Raw genomic sequence first — 14,624 nt, 5'->3', positions numbered from 1 at the left:
CTTCCTCAGGCAGATCCCCCCCGCCGCCCCGCCCCGGGAGGCGTATAGAGCAAAGTGCATTCTCTTTGCAAAGCGGAGCCTGATACTATATCTTGGCTACACAGTGACTGGCATCGATACCACTCTTTAGAGTTAACAAAGGGTTTGTACACCCACCTGTCACATTTTTTACCCCCCCCATTATAAAAAAATAAGTAAGGCAATAATTACTGTGCTATTGTGCAATAAAAATAACTCAGTTACACAGAGTTTTAGGGATTTGTCTAAGGAGCAGACTCAAAGCTAGAGCCGCGCTCGTCCGCGCTTGCCGCCGCCGCGGTAGCTTGGGGTCGGGGAGACGACGAGCTGTCGCGGAGCCCGGAGAGTCCGTCTCGGTTGCTGTTTTTGCCTGAGGACCCTTCCTTCCTCGGTCGCATCCTGACTCCCTTGGTGTCGACGGGGAGTCCCTGCGGACACCTCAACACGCAGTGGAGATGCCTGTCTTTGCCACCAATCCCTTCGATCAGGATGTCGAGAAAGCAACCGGTGAGATGAACACTGCTGAGGCCTGGGGCCTCGTTTTGGATATCCGTGATAAAGCCGGTCAGTCTCGCTCTGGCTGTTACTGGATGGATTTAGAATAGTCTTTCGGGATGGTGTAGCCCCATCACCAAGGCCTAAACGCTCTGCTGCAAGGACTGTCCACTTCGGTATGAGCTCTGACAGCTGTGTGAGCTTTGGGAACCCTTCAACGTAGAGCTCTCAGTCACTTTTTGTCCAGCCTTGTGGGCAGCAGACCTCAGTGGACACCCTGCAGACCTAAAGAGTGTCTTCGGTCTATTACGAGGAGGGTGAACCATAAAGATCCTCATGTTGCTATGCAGGCTCTGACTTTTCTAGGAGCATACGCAACAAATTGTGGCAAAATTTTTCACTTAGGAGCATGTTCAAGAGATTTTGTTGGGCTTCCCTGGTGGCGCAGTGGTTGAGAATCCGCCTGCCAATGCGGGGGACATGGGTTCGAGCCCTGGTCTGGGAAGATCCCACATGCCGCGGAGCAACAGGGCCCGTGAGCCACAAGTACTGAGCCTGTGCGTCTGGAGCCCGTGCTCTGCAGCAAGAGAGGCTGTGATAGTGAGAGGCCCCGCGCACCGCGATGAAGAGTGGCCCCCGCTTGCCACAACTAGAGAAAAAGCCCTTGCACAGAAACGAAGACCCAACACAGCCATAAAATAAATAAATAAAATTTATATTAAAAAAAAAAGAGATTTTGTTAGTGAAGTAAGCAGTGTATGAAAGAAGTGTCACCCTAAAGTGTGTGAAAAATTAAAGGCTCTTATGGTTGAATAGACGGATGAATTTAAGAATCATCCACAGCTTAGTCTAATATCAGCAATGGTTAATAACCTTAAGGAACAAGGTGTTACGTTTCCAGAGTTAGTTACTTAACCCAGAATGGTTAAGTGACTTGCCCAGGGCCACAGCTAGTAGTTGACAGAGCTGGAACTAGGACACAGGCCTCCTGGCTCTCAGCCCAGTGTTCCTTCCACTACACCATCCTGCCTTCCGTTTGATATTGGCTGCAGAACAAGCCAAAGCAAGCCCAGCTCTGGTAGCCAAAGATCCTGGTACTGTAGCTAACAAAGAAGAAGAAGGTTTAGCGAAAGCCATTGAGTTGTCACTGAAGGAACAAAGGCAGCCGTCAACCACCCTTTCCAGTTTGTATCCAAGCACATCTGATCTCTCATCTAACCACCAACATGAAGGCCGAAAAGTTCGTGCTGTATACGACTTGGAAGCTGCTGAAGATAATGAGCTTACTTTTAAAGCGGGAGAAATTATTACAGTTCTTGATGACAGTGACCCCAACTGGTGGTAAGGTGAAACCCATCAAGGCCTGGGGTTATTCCCCTCTAATTTTGTGACTGCAGAGCTCACTGCTGAACCAGAAATGATTAAAACGGAGAAGATGGTACAATTTAGTGATGATGTTCAGGTAGAAACGATAGAACCAGAGCCGAAACAAGCCTACATGGATGAAGAGAAAATGGACCAATTGCTACAGATGTTGCAAAGTACGGATCCCAACGGTGATCAACCAGATCTGCCAGAGTTACTTCATCTTGAAGCCATGTGTCACCACATGGGACCTCTCATTGATGAGAAGCTGGAGGATATTGATAGAGAACATTCAGAGCTCTCAGAACTCAATGTTAAAGTGATGGAGGCCCTGTCCTTGTCTACCAAGTTAAGGAATCAAGATCCAATGTATTCCATGTATGCAAAATTACAGAATCAGTGGGATTCTATTCAGTCACCTGGTGTTTCTGGTCCTCAGGTGTACCCAGGCCCTCCTCAGAGTGGTGCTTACCCGGTCGCAGGGATCGCACAGACGGGCCAGCTCCAGAGCTACAGCCTACCCCCGGAGCAGCTGTCCTCCCTCAGCCAAGGAGCAGTGCCACTGCCCGCGAGCCCCGCCCTTCCCAGTCAGCAGGCTCAGGCTTCCTACCTCAACACAATGGGCTGTTCTGTTCAAGGGAGCACGTAGCCCAGCCAGGCTTCAGTGGACAGTCCTCCTCCTGCCGCCACTGCCGCCCCCGTCGTCATGATATGCCGGAACGCAGGGACCAGCCTGTCCCAGGTGCCGAACTATACTTTAACGTCAGCGCTGCCCCAGCCCAGAGAGCTATCGGCCACCTCCGCCCCAGCAGCCGTACTTGCAGAAGGCCCTGCTATAGGACTGGGATTCCTCTTTGTGGCAAATATCTGCTAAACGCCGATGACAACGTTATGAGATTCTTTGATATCTTAAGATTTGTTTATCCTCAGCTTATAGGAATTGTATCTTGGTCAACAAGTTCCAATATTCAAGAAGGGAGACCTCTCTTCAATTTGCACTGACTTTTTAGACGCCCTCCCCTCCCCCTCCCCCAGAGGAATGAACCTACTTACAACACTTAATTCCTTTCGTCATATGAAAGAATCAATGCAAGGTGATTTGGCTCGTAAAATTACCTGGTCTGCAAAGCAGTCAACCTGGCAAGCACCATTGTGGCAGGTGTTGTGTGCATAGATCGCTGGCTGTGTAACTTCTCTCATGGCCACTTTGAATCACAGTGGTGATCATGTGAATATATTTAACACTGTTATCTTAATTGACATTGCTGTTTCATTTTAATCATGAACAACTACCATGTTTCATAATGTTTCGTGTAAATTTAAGATAATTACACTGTCCTTTTAAACTGCAAGAGAACAAAGCTGTAGCATATGTACATGAAGGCATTATGTTGTCCACGTTTCAGTTTCCCATTAAACTGAACCTTCCTTGGAGTAAAAAAAAGCTAGAGCCCCAGTTTTCTGAGGCCTGGCCCCTGGATCTGTTTGCTACACTACAATATTTCCATGGATTATTGGAATCTCATAGACACCCAAAGGAGAGGGACACTCTGTCCCACTAAACTGAAGCAAGAGCACAATTTCTTCAGGCATAACTGAGAAAGGCCTAGGTGGTTGCAGAAGCCCCAGCTTACAGAGCTGGGGAATGGACTTTGGCTTCCAGCAACATGGCTGATGGGAAATTCTGAAAAACTTTCCCTACAAAGACGTAGAAACACCGGGTACTATACACCAAGCATTTGGTTTTAAAAGCGCAGTTAAACTTGAGAGAAAGTGAGATTCACAGGCAGCAAGAAAAAAAGTTGAAACCAGAGTGGCTAGCAGACCCTGAAGAATGGGGCTGCTTGGGACATCTGCTGATCCAGGGAGCTTGGTTCTCTGTGGGGGGACCACAGGCCTGTTGGGATGAGAACTGAGACCCTGGAGAAAGCTAGAGGTCTCAAACATCTACATTCTCAAGTCAAAAGTTGGGTTAGGGAAAAAAAATCCATCCTCTAGCAAAAAGAAAGCCAACCAGGAAATGTCTTTATTTCAGTCTTGGTAAAGGCATGAAAAATGAAAACAAAGTAGGTCTTGCCTGTGAATTTATAATCCCAAGCCTGACATCATGGTAATTTAGTATTTACTCTACTTGCATGGTACAGGAAACTCCAGGTAGAAAAATTATTTTAAAAATACATCTAGTTCATAACACCCGAAGACACCTGCTATTAGGAGGGATGCAGCTTCAACCCAGAGTCTTTAGGATTCTGACATTTAAGAGGAGCCTTATTGAACTGACAGCAAAAATAAGAGACACATGAGAAAAGATCCACCACAAACTGGGCTCAGCAGAAACGATGGAGAACAGAATTAGACTGCAAGAACTTTGGGCATAGGATTATCTAATACAAAATGTAAAATAAGTGTGCTTAACATATTTTTGAAGAAACAGAGGGAAATGTAACCATAAGAATTGAACAAAAGACCATCAAGAATAAATGGGCACTGTGGTGACCTAAATGGGAAGGAAGTCCAAAAAAGAGGGCATATATGTATACGTATAGCTGATTCATTTTGATGTACAGGAGAAACTAATACACAACACTGTAAAACCACTATATTCCAATAAAAATTAAAAATAAATAAAATGCTTATAAAAAGTAAATTAATGTTAATTTAAAATTTAAAAAAAAAGGATAAATGGGCAGTTTTGAAAAGAACCAATTAGAATTTCTAGAAATGTGAAATATAATGATTGAAATTTAAAATGTAATGGGTGGATTAAATGACAGGTATATCACAGCTAAAGAGAATTACTAAACTGGAAGAGAGGGATGAAGAATCACTTCATAATGCTTTACAGAGAGAGAAAGACATGGAAACTATGAAATTGAGGCTAAGAGATGTGGAGGAAAAAAATAGATGTTCAAAATATATCTAGCTGGAGTTCCAGAAGGAAACAATAGACAAATGGAAGAAAGGCAATATTCAAAACAATAATGAAAAGCCTGAATTGGTGAGAGACCTGAATTCTTAGATTGGAGAAATACATCAAATCTGAAGCAAGATAAATAAAAATGAACCCATTACTACAAACATCATAATGAAGATTTAGAAAACTAAAAACAAAACAAAATTTAAAAAGGAAGTAAACAAATCATAAAAAGAACCAGAGATAAAGAAGAGATTACCCAAAAAGGAAAAATAATTAGATACCAGTCTTCTCAACAGCAACAAGAGAATTCAGAATCCAGGGGGACAATTCAAAGTGCGGAAAGAAAATAATTGCCCCTAGAATTGTATACCCTGCTAAACTATCATCTAGGACATGGGGCAAAAAAAGACATTTTCAGAAGAATGTGGGAGGATAGCCTCATACACTGGGAACTCTTAAGCCTCTTCAGATGATTCTCTATGCCTGTCTCTATATCATTCAAATCTCCATGGTCATAAAAAGTATGGACAGTGCTGTACCTACATTTTATCACATTGGTAACATTTTAAAAAGTATTCAGGCTGATAGGTTCCTTATGTTAGATGACACTGTGCTTATCTTGAGATTGTAACCATTCATTCTGCACACCCCTCTTTTTTGTTTTGTTTTTGAGAATACATCTGAGGTGCACACAGATACACACATACACACATATGTACACACACACAGTGTTGGGGAGGTTCTGCCAGAGGAGATTTAGTGAAAGGCAGGAAGTTCAGGGCAGTCATCCTCAATACCCATTCTCGATCTGAGCGGGGTGAGGAGTTTCAGGTATTTTTAATATACCTGCTAAGAGTCCACACTGTGGGCTGAACTGTCTCCCCTAAATTCATATGTTGAAGCCTTAAACTCCCAGTACTTCAAAATGTGACTAGTTTTGGAGAAAGGGACTATAAGTGGGTAATTAAGTTGAAATGAGGACATTAGGGTGGGCCCTCATCACAGAGAAACACCAGGGGTGTGTATGCACTTCATAACAACCACGTGAAGAGGCAGGAAGGTGGTGACTACCTGAATGCTAAGGAGAGAGGACTCAGAGGAAACCAATCCTGCCAACACCTTGAACTTGGACTTCTAGCCTCCGGAACTACAAGAAAATAAATTTCTGTTGTTTAAGTCACTCAGCCTATGGTATTTTGTTATGACAACCCTAGCAAACTAAGACAACCCACTTTTTTCTTTTCAGTGCATGCCTTCCCTCCGCTGGTAAACACTCATCAACAGGGTCTGCTTTTTGTCACTGGACGTAAAGTTTTCACTTTTCTGGGTCAAAATTCATCTTCCGGCTAAGTGACAGAGAGTATACTCCCTCCTTTCTCCCCTAGGATGCCCATGCGCTGCTCTGCACCAGCAAGTAGTTCAGTCCTAGGCCCGAGTGAGATCTTTAAAGATCTTCTCCCTGTTTTTCCATAGAATTCCTCCTGTGCTCTTTTTCTCACCCAGGACTCCCAAAGAGCAAAAGACTGATTTTCCCCAGCTGTGCAATGACGCTGCTCCCCGCCCCAACTAGACCCCAGATGCTCAGTTTGTTGGCTCTAGCGCTTGCGTTGATTTCTAGAAGTGAGATGAATAAGACGTTGAAAGCCCAGGCCAGACAATTCCCCACCCCAGATATGGAAACTTTGGGAGACAAACAATTTCTTCTGCTCTGCACCAGAGGCCTGATGCCATCCGGGAAGGAATGCAGAGCACTCCCGCTGTAGCTGGACCTGGGGAGAGCTTTTTCAGCCTTGAGAGCTACAGACCCATGTTAAGCAACTCAAAAAGTTCTAAATTCCTGAGTATTGTTTTGATATCATTTGCTAGATTATTTTGGTCTCAATAGAGTTTTAAATGTTAAAGTTAGTTACATATCTGATAGAATACTGCAGCCTATCTCAGATTCCATTGGTTTTTTTTAAAAACAATGGTACTTGGAGCCTGTCGTTTCCCAGGGTACCTCAGGGGGTAGAACTCAGGAAAGAGGCCTCTCATTCTGGCTTTAATTCCTGTGGATCCAATTCTCCTTGGGATTAGTACCCATGGCCCTGATCCTAATCCACTACTTTTCCTCTTAACACAAGTACTTACAGAATAATTATAGGTAATTATAAAGTTCCCACAAATATTGAGAGGGTTATACATCCTCATCCTGATGAATTAAGATGCAGCCATAAGTTTTCCTTTGTATAAATATACCATATCCTCTTTATCCATTCATCTGTGGATGGACATTTAAGTAGTTTCCCTTCTTCCTCGTAAAACCTCTGTAGTCGTATCTGAAACTCCTTATCCACGATTGGAAGGAACAGACTTAAAATGCAAAAGCATGATGGAGGTCACATTTTAGTGTGAATGAGCTTTGTGTGAACTGTCATTGGCCAATCCAAATATCAGTGTGAGTGATTACCATACTCTGTTTTGTCTAGAGAGGTGGGGAGAGGAGGAGAGTGAGAGGTTTTGTGTAAATCCTGGCTAGAATTGTAACTTCTTGGTGGGATCTAGTTCCTCTTTGCATCCCTAGCTTCTAGCCAGAGATGCAGGGAGCCCACCAGTGTGTTGAGTGGAAGAGAATGTGAAGAGATTTGAGAGAAGATATTTCTCCACTGAGGAGGAAAGGACCCACAAAGACTTGGCAAAAAAGGATCAGCTTCATGATGCCTCATCCCTTGAATGTTTTTTCCTTCCCTTAGGCAACTTTGCTTGCACAGTTTATATAGAAACTTTGTGTGCTTTTTGTTTTTACAATGTTTAGTTCCCAGGGATCTTTTAATTAAGATCTTACTGCTCTTATTTTCGATCCCACGCATCGAGGCGCTTAGTAAATGCTCAATAAATGCCTGCCCCTTGTTCGCTCTCCTTGGTAATTACGTTCTAGAAATAGAAGTCTATTACTGAGCTGGATTATTATTTTCCTCCCCACTATGCACTTTTGTGCCTCACAAACATTTATGGTTAACCTAAGAAAAGGAGAATGGAATGTAATTTTTTGGTTTTCTCTAAGTGGATTTTTAAAGTCTGAATGCATGTGCAGAAAGATATTTGATTGAAGAATTTTGCTTGGAAAATGGGGACAGAATCTTTTCCACAGGGTCTTTTTCACTTTCAACAAGTTTTACCAATTCCGAACTATAGGAAGAAAGAGCTGCAATTGATGATTCGGTCAACTGCTAAGGAGAGGCCAAGTTTTGGATGCAGAATTCCTGCCTTCTCTCCAAATCCCTGCTGGTTGAGATAAGGAATCCTCCCATTTATTTATGGGACAAAAGGCATCTTGAAAGTCTGAGCCTTTCCTGAGACATGATGCCTCTAATGTTTTAGGCTGGCCATTCTGGAAAACATGGACTGTTTGTATGTGCTAAGAACACTGAACATACTACTCATTCTTTTAAAAAATTTAAAAAAATTTTAATAACATTATTAAAGGTTACTTTCCATTTACAGTTATTACAAAATATTGGCTATAGTCCCCATGTTGTATAATACATCTCTGAGACTATCTTACACCCAATAGTTTGAACCTCCCATTCCCCCCACCAAAAGTGCCCCCGCAACTAGTAACCACTAGTTTGTTCTCTATATCTGTAAGTCTGCTTCTTGTTTTTTTAAAATAAATTTATTTATTTTATTAGTTTATTTAATTTATTTATTGTTTCTGGCTACGTTGGGTCTTCGTTGCTGTGCATGGGTTTTCTCTAGCTGCGGCGAGCGAGGGCTACTCTTCATTGTGGTGCGCGGGCTTCTCATTGCGGTGGCTTCTCTTGTTGCGGAGCACGGGCTCTAGGCATGCGGGCTTCAGTAGTTGTGGCATGTGAGCTCAGTAGTTGTGGCTCTTGGGCTCTAGAGCACAGGCTCGGTAGTTGTGGCTCACAGGCTTAGCTGCTCCACGGCATGTGGGATCTTCCCGGACCAGGGCTCAAACCGGTGTCCTCTGCCCTGGCAGGTGGATTCTCAGCCACTGCGCCACCAGGGAAGCCCTGTGAGTCTGCTTCTTTTATGTTATATTCACTAGTTTGTTGTAGTTTTTAGATTCCACATATAAGTGGTATCATGCAGTATATTATCTTTCTCTGTCTGACTTATTTCACTTAGCATAATGTCCTCCAAGTCCATCCATGTTGCTACAAATGGCAAAATTCAGTTGTTTTTTTTATGGCCTCATACTACTCATTCTTAACTCTTGTAAATGAAGTATCACCAAGCCTCTATTTCAGATGAGATCCTTTCTAATCACCCCTCAATGTATGTCATGAGGTTATCTTTTGCTTTGGGAAAACCATTAAAAAAAGTCATATTAAGTAGTCAGATGCAAGCTAGCACAGGTGATAGCAAGAATAAGGGCTGGAGGTAGGGTCTATGGTTTTGAATCCCAGCGCCACCACTTGCTGGCTGTGGGACCCTGAGCAAGGCAATTTGTCTCCCTGCGCCTTGGTTTCTCATCTGTATAATGGGACTAAAAAGAGTGCCTGCCTCGCTAGAGATTTTGTGAGGATTCAATGAGAAGATGCAAGTAAATCGTTCAGCCCAGTGCCTGACACATAGGAGACCCTCAGTGAGTGTCAGCAGTGGTTCTAATCTATTATCGGTCATTAACTGCACCACTTTGGGTGATATATTTCTAGAAAGAAGATGATGTTTCCTGTTTCCTTTCTAAAACACAAGAGAGTTATTGAACACTAAACACTGTGGCTGAAGGGCTATTTAGGAATGAAAAAAATCTCCAGACCTCATCATTTTAAACCTCTAAGTTTTATCCACAGTTTTGTAAAACCACTTTTAAATCATTTGGCATTTCAGTAGTAGCATAATATGCAATATTTTAAAAAACAGATGTTTAAAAAGCAGTATTTTTAAAATGGGGGATTAAATTACATATAATGTACAGAAAGAAACTCTATTCTTTTTTAGGGGTTTGGTTCTATTTATAAATCAATTTCCTCTTCCTATTTAAACCCAAACAGTTCACATTCCTGCATAAGTTTATGGTTATTGGTGTTTCTGTGGAAACAACCACCTAGGAAGTGGTATTTCTCAGCCTAAGAGCTTCGCCTTAAGTTTTCTTGGCAAGATGAGAGAAGGGTGTTTCATGTCCATAAAACCTATAATTTTAGCATAATCATCAGATAATAAAGATAATAACAGAGTTGTAGAACTTTAAAAGTAGAACATTAGATCCCATCTAGGTCAACCCCCTCATTTTACAGATGAGTAAATACCAGATGCTTGGAGCTTGCTTTACAGTCCTAAGAGGGGTTTCATATAGTTGTATCATTTGCCTTCCCAACAACCCTTTGAGGGAGTCAGAAGGTAGGTTTATTTATCTCCACTTTGTAGATAAAGAAACGGAGGCTTTGGAAGGATGAGTGACTTGCCTAAGCTATGGAAGGTGTCAGTCAATGGACTCATCCACAGCTCCAGCTTTCCACTGCCTTGTCCATACTCTTCCCTTCAACGAGCTGGATACCACTCAGGACTCTGCGTGCCTACAAGACTGTCTAGACTTCAGTTCTCCCGGGCTGGATACTTTTGGACTTTGAAACCCTGCCACATGTAGAACTAACCCCAACTCCCCCGTCTAACATGATACACAAGGCCTTCCACGCCTGGCCTTTGTACATCTCTTCAGCCTCATCTTCTGCCATGCCTGGGTTCCACTTTTTGTTCCAGCAACTCTAAAAGCAGTTACTTCTGCTCATATCCTTCCATCTTAGTGTTTTTACCCAAACTAACTTCCTTTAAGAATGAGCCTGAGATGCTCATCATTTTTGTCCTGCCCTCATATACCCTTCCTGAGAACCTACTCTAGCCATAGTTCTCAAAAAGGCAGGTCTACACACTGCCTGACTTTCCCTGAAACTGATTGTACCAGAGGTGGCCATGAAATGCAGAGAGAGAGAAAAATGAAGAGATGTGTGGGTCTAAGGAAAAATAGGAGGCCACATGGCTCTGGAAAGACTGATGAAAACACAGAAATTATCTCTGTTCTTGGTAACTTTACATTACCTGGTTCCAAACCCTAACAAGGCTTCCACAAGATAGTCCTGTATAATCCACAAATCCCCACTTTGGCAGTGAGATGCTGGTCAACCAGCTCTTAAAAAGCAAACAACAAAGTCCTGATTTACAGTGATTGCCAGTTTCCAAGGTGTAAATACTCCCACCATGGACTATTTCAAGCTATCATGATGTCTCTGAATGCAGAGAGGGGGAGATGTGCCTTTTGTGAGCTTGTATAAGCTGGCTCTAGCTCACTATTGCCTTGGGCTTAAGCTAAAGTAGGTGGGTTCCCGTTCCTTGCAACCAAATACTATATCAGATTAAGATATCATTTATGGGCTAGTTTATTGATCATCAATAAAGAAAAGAACACTCTACTTTTAAAACTATGCCGCAAGGCTTTAAGGTCTGTCCTGTGCCATGCATGAATCAGGACCACCAGCCTTTGCTCCTTTGACAATTTCTTGTATCTATTTCTCTGGTTTTATCAATTTATCCTGCCTTTAGCTGTGTTGCTTAGTGTGTGATAGATGATCCTTTGTTTGGTATCTTAGTAACAAAATGTAACAGAGCTTCATTTACTTGTACCTCTTTTTCTTGAGTCTTGTAAAACACTTGCTTTTTTGGGAGAAAATATAGAACTGTGGTCATTCTTCCAATGATACATATCTGCTTTCTTTGTGTCCAATGTATGGTCTTTTACTCTGTTCCCATGCTTTTCTATGTAGACAATAGCTTCTTGCTGTAATACCAAATCATATGTAATTTCTAGATGACATTTTAAACGGCAATTAAACTCCACGTTAAATGTTGCAAATAACTCAGACAAACTGATGACAAAATGGCCAAGGTTGCTCTTTTGCAGTAATGACAATTATGTTATGACAGCTTGCCTGGCCTATAGCTACTATGCCTCCACTGATTATAAGACAGATCTCAGTTTGGGAGATGCTACAATGTGGAAAACAGCGCATCTTAGAATAATCTCCGCTACAGAAAGCATGTTGGCTCAGCTATCACCTCCTTCTCCTCCTCCTCCTCCTCCTCCTCCTTGGAAATAGACGCCTTTCCAACCATCTTCTCTTTCTCCCTTGGAGCTGGGCTAAGCACCCTTCCTTGGGTCCCCATGGTACCCTGCATACAGCTCTGCTTTTGCACTTACCTGCCCTATCATGGTGTCACTGAATGCAGAGTTGGGCAGACATGTGGTGTCCTAAATATCCGTTAACCTGAGGAATGGAGCTTCAATACTCTTCGGGTCCACAGTAGAGTGTCTGACACATAAGAGGCCCCCAGGAAGTGCTGAATGATGGATTTGTGAATCCTAGGAGAGAGGGCTCATCTTTCAGGCCAGCAGCATGCAAAGTTCTGAGTAGGACAGCCCCTGTCTGTCCCAGGTCCTCTCTTGCAGCAAACCACCCCCGACCATCCCTACTGATTATTATCAAAACGCCAGTAAGAGTAAGAGTCCAGTGTCCTCTTACTTACACTCTCTCCCATGGCCTTGATGTGGGAAACCAAGTCATACTAAAATTCTGATGAGCAATAATAGCGTCGTGCTTACTCCTCCAAGATAGCTCATACCTTTTGCCAGGAAGTTAGAATGAGCTAACTCACAGAAGAGAATCTCGGTAAGAATTCTGGGCTGATGTGAGGACAGGCTGTTTTTCTGAGTCGCTACAATCGTACCACTTAAATGCTTGCCTGAGTTCACTTTATAACCTAATTTTGGGCCATGATATACTCATGATATTCTCAGGAAAGCCTGTATCATCTCTGCATTTCAATCTCCTGCTCTGGGACCCTTTCTTCCATTTTTATGGGATTGGGTTGGACAGGGGGCCCAGCACTCCCAAGGGCCGACCTGTAAGGGAGGCCACTGGAAGAAACCAAGTTTCCTCTTCTCCGCAGGGTGACCCACTTGCTTGACTAAGTCAACCATGTTCCATCATCTCCCATCCGAGAGTCACAACACCCAACTCAAGTCATGATGATACTCTGTTCTCCTTCAATGAAGAAAATACTCAATCTCTTCCAGATCTTCCTTCTTGATCTCCACCCTGGGTGTATCTCATTCTCTTTTATTTGTTTTCAAAAATTCCAGAAATAAAAGTTACTTCTGATATTTGATTTTCTCACAATGCTCTTTCTTCCATACATTGCTTGACTGTCCAAGGTCTAACCTAAATGAGGAAAGTTGAAGAAGGAAATGCTACTTATAGGTACCAATTAAATAAACAACAGTGATTCAAAAAATTACATACAGTTTTCCTGGGTTTGGTGTCTTGCACACTGGGATACTGGAAGGAATATCAAAGGATTGGAAAGTGGGGCCCCATCCAACTTCTAGCTCCTGTTGATTTAATGTTCAGACAGAGGTGGGTGGAGGGGTGCCTTCTCCCCTGCTTTTCAAAGGCAGAAATAAGCCTCTGATAACTTTTCTTCTACAGGGAGGCTCTGTGGATACACGACTTCAAGAATGAAACACTTAATTATAACCAAACATGGAGCGAATGAAGGAATGAGAGCTGAGTTGGGCTGTTTTATGTGACTCCTGCCTACAAAAGAAGCAGCTTCTTCCAAATTTTGTGAGAGATCAGTGACAAGCTGGAATTTTTCATTTCTGGGCACAGTGAGAAGTTACATTTAAAGAACCATCCTTGTTTATATTTCAAAAGCAAGTAAGTTCCGGCTCACCACTGTGGTGAGCTTTGAGGCCGTTGAAAGTTCTTGGAATTTTCATATGGACAATAATTTCACGACTGGGGAAAAATATTTCAGTCATTTCCCTAACTCTAATAGTTTCCATCCATAACCCCAAAAAGGAAGGTAAAAAATAAACGGATATGATGATGTTGTTGCTCCTGAGTCTTTATTACTGTTGAGTGAGCCAACGACAGGGATGTAGGAGAGGGTCTGTGCCCACTTGTCCTCTCTCACCCAGAACCTCTTTTGTGTAGCTGCTTGTATACATCAGGGTTTGATACAATCTGTGGAGGTAGAAAAGAGGTTTCTTTTCTTTCCTTTTTTGGAAATAAGATATCCATTTCATGTGAGAAAGAAATCTGTGTCCTTGGCCTTATAATACGGATATTTATCAAGTGTCTAGCAGGGACCAGAAAATTACAACTACTCTTCATAATCCTTACAACCCCCATTACACAGATGTGAAAACTGAGACTAGGGAGTTCAAATGGCTTAACCAAGACAATAGAGCCAGACTATGGCTGAGCCAGGCTTTGAACACGTTCTTCTCCAACTCCCAAACTTACATCCTTTCCCTTCTACTTTGCAGCCAAGTAAACTCACCAGCCTATGTTGGAATAAGGTCTCAGAAAAGTATACTGGAAATAGAGAAAGGAATGAGAATTTCAGAATTTTATCATTTTATCCGTTTAGAACATGCTGTATATAGTGTCTCTGGGGAGTCTACAAACCACCAAAAATAAATTTGAGTTAACTGTAAAAGAGAACGGAGGGTTTTGTTAGGACACGGTCACTTCCAGATGGGTGCGAATCACCTCTCTCTATAGATCCTGCCGTGACCCACCCCACCGACTCCCCACCTCAGGATGTTGTGCAGAGGCCCCTCATGTTGACTCTGATCTACACATTGACCTCAGAACCTCATACTGTGAATCTCCAGCCTGGGGAGCCTGCGTGTTCTACTCCCTTACCCCTTGGGCTTCCAGAATTTCCAGCCTGAGGAGGTGCTCACACTGTAGCCACAGCTTGTCCATTATTCCCCTTAATGGCCTTTCTTAGCAATCAGTGGTCTTTTCCAGGTACACAT

General features: G+C 42.8%; 1 pseudogene; it reads left to right on the top strand.

Moving 5' to 3' along the window:
* Positions 1 to 443: 443 nt before the first annotated feature.
* LOC131754732 (signal transducing adapter molecule 1-like) lies at positions 444 to 2,717 on the top strand (annotated as a pseudogene).
* Positions 2,718 to 14,624: the final 11,907 nt, after the last annotated feature.

This window comes from Kogia breviceps, chromosome 4 (genome assembly GCF_026419965.1).
Source record: "Kogia breviceps isolate mKogBre1 chromosome 4, mKogBre1 haplotype 1, whole genome shotgun sequence".
NCBI classification, from domain to species: domain Eukaryota; kingdom Metazoa; phylum Chordata; class Mammalia; order Artiodactyla; family Physeteridae; genus Kogia; species Kogia breviceps.
Note: the sequence above shows the minus strand (reverse complement) of the source record. Positions and strands in the feature narration are given on the sequence as shown.